The following is a 7,863-nucleotide window of genomic DNA, read 5'->3' on the forward strand; positions in this document are numbered from 1 at the left end:
AATGCTATCTCCGTTGCTGATGTTATACTGCTGCTATTGTTGCTATATCTTCAACTGCTGATGTGGTAACTAACCCCTCTTCTGAGGATACCACTACCATTGCTGATGAGAATGCTAGGTTGAAGACATTGCTTGAAACAGGGATGTACAAAAGCCTCAAAGGGCATCAAACTCTATGCGATGTCCTCAAGAAACAGATTTTAAACCGAAATCCTAGAAAAGAGGGTGTTGGGTTCGAGAGGAAAATGAACGTTGATGGTTCATACTCGAAGCCTGAGCAGTACCCCAAAACCACATGGGTTGCTGCAAAGGGTCCTTCAATGGATCCATCTACCTTGTCTGGCTTCACTTGTGCTAACCCGATTATCATTGATGAATCCTTTGATGCCAACTATAAACTATTTAAGAATCAGAATGGTGAAGTGTTTGCCAGGTATATTGGTACTAACTGCAGGAATGGATCACCTTAACTCAACAACACATGCTCTTAACTCAACAACCATCACTCAAGACCACAATAGGTCCATCTCCTTTATTTTGCGATGCATCATATTTGTGTTGCCGCTTATCCTCCTTCTCACTCTTGCCGGCGATGGCCTCGGTGTTCACACAAAACAACAAAAAACGTGTGTTGAATATGGTTAATCCTAAGCCGTCTCTCTCTCCCTCTCTCTCTCGCTCGCTTTCTCTCACTCACGCGATGAGAAATCTATTGTTTTCCCCTGCGACATTTTTCAGAGGTATGCATGTGTAGCTATCGATGTTTTCTTTTCCGTATATGGTCATAGTGGGGTGTTTATTTGCAATTCGGATCGCCGCCGGTATGAAAAAAAAGAATCTTGCGCTACAAATTATAAGTTTGCTTCCATAACAATATTTTAAAAATATTTAACAGGTAAATTAACATCATATTTAGATTCCACACATTTTTCTAATAAAATTTCATATATAATATGTTAAAATTGAAGTTATGGTTTAAAAGATACAGATAATTTAGAAAATCATTTGGTTTGACTGAAATACTTAACAGGTAAAAATAATCTCATATTCATATTCTACATATTTTTCTAATCAAATTTCATATATAACATGTTCAAATCGGAGTTACGGTTTAAAAGATATGGATGATTTTAAAAAGCATTTGTTTGACTTAAATATGATCTGCGGATGAATTACCGAAAACATCAATGGGGTTTCGAAAAATGTAAAATAACGGTTTGGGTGTGACTTAAATCCGAACGGAGGGTTGATTTCAGGAAAAGACAGGGACTTTTATGTAAACCAAAAAAATAATGATTCATTTTACTTAAAATAGGACTACGGGTTGAATTCTTTGAAATAGAGGGACTTTTCCAAAAAATGCCATGACGGACGGAAGAAACCCAATTTGCTTTATCATTAGGTAAAGATTCACCTCCTACAAGACTATTTGCTAGGGCTCTAAAGCCAAAGTTCTCAGATGATGCACTTAGACTCATTGCTTCTAAGCCACCCCTGAAGATCTGGGTGGTTAAGAAGAATTAACTCTCTTTTGCAGGGAAAGGTCTCCAGCCGGAAATCAAAGACTTTTGATGCTTATGTTGGGGACCTAAAACATCTTGTGGGTTGCAAGATAAAATGCAGAATGGTCTTACTATGTATTTCATCCCAGGATTTCTAGACAAACATCCTATCTACCCTAACAAGGATCTGAACTTTGATAATATGCTTGTTCGTCAAATGTTTATGCTTCACATTTCCCTTGGTGAAGCCTATCCCCCAAACTGCACTGTAGGGTACGACACCAAAGGCCTCAGAGTGGATTATGGATATTGGATGCACTAACCACATGACTGGTGATCGAAGTCTTCTTATGGATTCAACCCTACGTCCGTCTGACAAAAGTCACATCACATTTGCTGACACTGGTAAAAGCAAGGTATTGGGCCTAGGTAGAGTTGCAATCTCAAAGGATCAGCACATGGATAAAGTGATTCTTGTTTAATCCCTTGGTTTCAACTTAATGTCTATCTCAATGCTTTGTGATTTGAACATGATTGTGATATTTGGAAAATATCGTTGCCTTGTGCTTATGGAATCTGACAAATCTCTAGTCTTCGAAGGGTATTGAAAGGTGATCTGTACATGGTAGATTTCTCAGCAAGACCACAGTTGGCCGTATGTCTTCTAGCAAAAGCTTCAGAGTGCTAGCTCTGGCATCGGAGGCTAGGGCATGCGGGCATGAGGAACTTGCACACTCTCGCGAAGAAGAAGCATGTCATAGGCATCGAGGGCGTAAAGTTCAAGAAGGATCATCTATGTGGTGCCTGCGAAGCTGGAAAGATGACTCGGGCCAAGCATCCCTCGAAGACAATCATGACAACGACACGTCCCTTCGAGCTGCTTCACATGGACTTATTCGGCCCTACTCACTATTCTACCCTTACTACCACTGCTTGCCTCTATGGCTTCGTCACTGTTGATGGTTACTCAAGATATACATGGGTGCACTTAATTCTCTACAAGACTGAAGTGAAAGATGTCTTTAGATGATTCACCAATCGTGTCATGACCAACTATGGCATCGAGATCAAGCACATCTGAAGTGACAACGACACAAAATTCAAGAATATCGGCCTCGACACTTATCTTGATACATTAGGCATCACACATGAGTTCTTGGCTCCATACACCCCTCAGCAGAATGGCATCGTGGAGCGCAAGAACAGAACCCTCATTGAGATGCCACGGACGATGCTTGATGAGTACAAGACTGCAAGGAAGTTCTGGCCTGAAGCTATTGATACTGCATGCCATGTCATCAACCGTGTTTATCTTCACAACTTCCTCAAGAAGACATCATATGAGCTCCTGACTGGTAAGAAGCCAAACATCAGCTATTTCAGAGTATTTGGTGCTAGGTGTTGGATCAAGGATCCGCATCACACTTCAAATTTTGCACCGAAAAGCACATGAAGGATTTATGCTTGGCTACAGAAAGGATTCGCACTCCTACAGAGTCTTCAACCTCTTTCACTACAAAGTGCTTGAAACTATGGATGTGCGGTTCGATGAGACTAACGGCTCGCAAAGAGAGCACCTGCCAAATGTGCTAGATGAAGCTACACCAAGTGAATCTATCAAGCTAATGGGTACTGGAGAAATCATACCTTCAAAGGCACAGGCTGAAGAGGAACATCATTTCTTCACCTAATCAGCCCGAAGACACAGCTCAGCCTGAAGCCAATGCTGAAGATGAAGACAATGATCAGCAAGGGCAGAATCTTTGTCCAGTTCATCCTTGTGTTGCAAATCAAGTACATATTGAGAAGATAATTGATAGCATCAATGCACATGGTCCCCTCACTCATTCAAGAGCAACACAACTAGCAAATTTCTATGGGAACTTTGCATTTTTCTCAATATCAGAACCCAAGAAAGTTGACGAAGCCTTCATGGAACCTGAATAGATTCAAGCTATGTAAGAAGAGCTTCATCAGTTCAAGCTAAACAATTTGTGGGAGCTTGTAAAGCGTCCAGATCCTCACAAGCACAATATCATCAGTACCAATTGGATCTATCACAACAAACAAGATGAGCATGGTCAAGTTGTCAGAAACAAGGCTCGTCTCATTGCTCAAGGTTACACACAAGTTGAAGGGATTGACTTCGATGAAACATTTGCTCCTGTGGCTAGGCTTGAAGCCATTCGCATACTGCTTGCCTATGCCAACCACAACAACATTCTTCTGTATCAAATGGATGTCAAAAGTGCCTTTCTCAACGGCAAAATTGAAGAAGAATTGTATGTCGCACAACCACCTGGTTTTGATGACCCAAAGCATCCTGACATGGTATACAAGCTCAACAAGGCACTGTATGGCCTCAAACAAGCACCTCGCACTTGGTATGACACACTCAAAGACTTCCTGAAGAGGAAAGGCTTCAAACCTGGTTCACTAGATCCCACTCTTTTTACAAAGACATATGATGGTGAACTGTTTGTATGCCAAATCTATGTGGATGACATTATCTTCGGCTGCACTGACAAAAGATACAATGATGAGTTTGGGCATATGATGCAAGAGCAATATCAGATGTCAATGATGGGTGAGCTGAAATTCTTCCTTGGTCTTCAAATCCGTCAGCAGAGTAATGGCATCTTCATATCACAAGAAAAATACCTCAAAGACTGCCTGAAGAAGTTTGGAATGCAAGACTGCAAAGGGTACACGACGTCAATGCCAACCAAAAGTCATCTGGGCCCCGACGACAATGGTAAAGAGTTCGACCAAAAGGTATACCGCTCCATGATTGGTTCTTTACTCTACTTATGTGCATCTAGGTTAGATATAATGCTTAGTGTTTGCATGCGTGCCTGATTCCAAGCGGCACCAAAGGAATCACATCACTTAGCTGTGAAGCGAATTCTTCGATATTTGGCTTACACCCCACACTAGGATTATGGTATCCCAAGGGCTCAAAATTGATCTAGTTGGATTCTTAGATGCTGATTCTGCTGGCGACAAGGTCGATCGCAAGTCCACATCAGGCACATGTCACTTTCTTGGACGATCTCTTGTCTGTTGGTCTTCAAAGAAGCAGAACTGTGTATCTTTCTCCACTGCTGATTCTGAATACATTATTGCTGGATCTTGCTGCGCTCAGCTTCTATGGATGAAGCAAACTCTCAAGGACTATGGCATCCACCTGAAGCATGTGCCACTTTACTACGACAATGAAAGCGCCATCAAGATTTCCAATAACCCAGTTCAGCACCCGAAGACAAAGCACATTCAGATCTGTCATCACTTTCTTAGAGATCATGTCATGAAGAAAGATATTGGTATCATTCATGTCAATACTGTAGATCAATTGGCAGATATCTTCACAAAGCCCTTGGATGAGAAAAGGTTTTGCAAGTTGCGGTGTGAGCTAACTATCTTAGAATCCTCACATGTCCTGTGATTGGACACACATCCTAATGATTATGCATATTGATGACTTAGATGTGCAACACAAGAAGGAACGTATATCTCAGACTTACCCTCTAAGTGTGAATACATTAACGTGGAATTTGACTTCGGAGCGCCACGATAATTGTGTGCCGTGTCCGGCTCTAATACTTCCTATACGGTGGGTAACGCCACCACCAAAACTTTCTTGAAGATTTTCTTGTGGCGTCTTGATCGCATTATCTTTGCATTTGATTTGTCTTTAACATTGATTTGACTTCAAGGTTTATCTTCGCAATGTTGATTGGGTCCTTCAGGATAAGATATATATATATATATTATATAGGACAGCCCTATTCTAATCCTGGGATTAGAATAGTTATTTGGATCACAGCAACCCCTATATAGGGCCCGACAGGGCCCTCCCGAACTTCTGAACTGCTGCCGGCCCGACAGGATCCACTAGATCTCGAGGCTCCCCGACAGGATCCACCTGATCCCGATCCCGAGCCGCTCCAGCCCCCCTCCTCCCCTCGATCCCCCGACCTCCCCCCGTGGTCGCCGCCGATCTTCGCCGGATCCACCGCCTCCCCCCGTCTCCAGCTCCTGGCCGGCCGGATCCGCCGCCTCCCCCCCCGTCTCCAGCTCCTAGCCGGCTGAATCCGGCCCCTCCCCTCCTTCCCCAGATCCTGGCCGACCACCGGTGCGGGCGAGCAAGCGATGGCGGACGCCGGCGTGAGGGAGCCCGCGTCGCCTGGACGCGACGAAGCCGCCATGGACTTCCGGAAGCCGCATCCTCCTTCCATATTCACTGCCCGACGCATTGGCAGAGAAGATGATGGCCCCGACGCAAGCTATGGCGAACGACGCGGCCAACGGGGCAACTCGACGGCGAAGGCGGCATTGGAGGCGCCTTCAAATCCAGCAGCGGTACATGAACTTCCTCCCACTTGTCGCCTTCTTCTTCAATCGTCCCTTGCCTGACCTTCTTGCTTCATGCAGATGAACTTTGCGCCCTATGCAAGTCATGGATTGCCATGCGGTTCCTCTCCTAGCTCTCTGACAAATTGCTCACAAGGTGGCCTATCAGCTGCTGGAAAAAGGTTGGCCGAACTTCTAGCCAGGGTATGGTTGAACTTCTTCCCTCTGATTGTTATTTTCTTACTGCCATGAGAAGTTCAGGTGGTGTGTAGCATCAGTCCATGAGAAGTTCAGGCTGCAAAAAATAGTAGTAAATCTGCCTGAACTTCACATCCATGAGAAGTTCAGGTACATCTATGAGCATCAGTCCATGAGAAGTTCAAGCTGCCAAAAATAGTAGTAAATCTTCCCGAACTTCACATCCATGAGAAGTTCAGGTACATTTGTGAGCATCAGTCCATGAGAAGTTCAGGCTGCCAAAAATAGTAGTAAATCTGTCTAAACTTCACATCCATGAGAAGTTCAGGTACATCTGTGAGCATCAGTCCATGAGAAGTTCAGGCTGCCAAAAATAGTAGTAAATCTGCCTGAACTTCACATCCATGAGAAGTTCAGTTACATCTCTGAGCATCAGTCCAGGCTACAAAAGCTTTTTTTAAATCTGCCTGCTGTAACATGTGAAGTTCATGTAGTCTGTGAGCATCAGTCCAGGCTGCAAATAGTAGAAAATCTGCCTGCTTACAGCCATGCGAAGTTCAGGTAGTTTATGAGCATCAGTCCAGGCTACAAATAGCTTTATATATGAGAAGTTCAGGCTGTGAATAATGCTAAGTTCAGTTAGAAAGGTATAGGCAGATGTAACTTGTGTGCTAATAAACATTTTTTTTCTTTTTTGACAGGAAGACGAGAGACTCATGAAGAAGCTCAGAAGTTCCCAGCAGCAAGTACTCAATCCCAAGCCCATACGCGTTGCACCAACCCCCCTCCCCCCTGCTCGGCCTCGCGCTACCGCATTTGTCAATAGGCCCATTTAAATCCTAAAATAACAAACATAATTATAATTAAAGAAGTTCAAATAGAAAAGATATAGAAGTTCGGGATAGTTATTCAATGAAGATCTTGAGCATTTTAAAAACAGACCCCGACCTTGATGCTTTGAATGGTAAAGAGCCTCTGCAAAGCATTATCTAGAAAAATTGAGCAACTCTCCCTTCTAATGTGGAAATAAAGGTGAACAGAGGCCTATCAGAACAGAGAACTAACTTGGGTCATAAACGAACTGCTTTTGTCCATTGTCATTCCGAGAAGAAACAACCATTATCGTCCTTCAATACCACAACAACAACAATTACAGTAACGTAATTAAACACACTTGATATTTATTCATTGTCTTGACATGTATAATCAGAGTACAGTTGTAACATACTTGTCAGTATCAAATAATTTCACTACAGCCTCGAAGTAGTCAAAGAAATCTGGGGCGATCTCCATGTCATCTATAAACCAATCAACCATGGAAATGAGATGGCATGCAGAAACATCTAAGAACAAGAACCATCAAGGAGATCAGACCTTCCAGAATGATTACTCGACGGAAATCATGCTTAATGAATAGCTCATCCAAGGCCCATTTATAGTGGTCTAAGTTAAGAAACATCGTTAGGACAAGAACCGATCATATCATCAACTCTAAAAGAAAACACTCATCAATTCAGGACCACCTACTAGCTATCTTGTAATATGCAACTTTTTCTCCTGGTCTTTCAGTGCGCACAGGCTCAAGATCCACATGCTGCAACACATCAAAGGCAAAAAGAACACCGAGTTCTAGCTAAACAAAAACAAATCTACACTGAGTAATAGATTTTGTCAAAACCTCAAATTAACATTTTAAAAATGATTAGCATACAGAAGTTCAGGATAGTTATTCACTGAAGATCGAACAACTACTATAAGTATGAAAACATACTAGAAAAAATAAGAAACATACGCATATCCGTAGGCCAAT

General features: G+C 42.8%; 1 long non-coding RNA gene across 1 annotated transcript; it reads right to left on the minus strand.

Annotated features, from left to right (window-relative positions):
• Nucleotides 1-7,303: 7,303 nt before the first annotated feature.
• LOC125541739 lies at nucleotides 7,304-7,655 on the minus strand. Its single transcript, XR_007297634.1, has 3 exons — nucleotides 7,581-7,655; nucleotides 7,428-7,496; nucleotides 7,304-7,351 (listed from the first exon to the last, which is right to left on the minus strand). It is a non-coding gene; the product is annotated as an uncharacterized LOC125541739 (long non-coding RNA).
• Between the last annotated feature and the right edge of the window lie 208 nt (nucleotides 7,656-7,863).

Source organism: Triticum urartu, chromosome 2 (genome assembly GCF_003073215.2).
Source record: "Triticum urartu cultivar G1812 chromosome 2, Tu2.1, whole genome shotgun sequence".
NCBI lineage: Eukaryota > Viridiplantae > Streptophyta > Magnoliopsida > Poales > Poaceae > Triticum > Triticum urartu.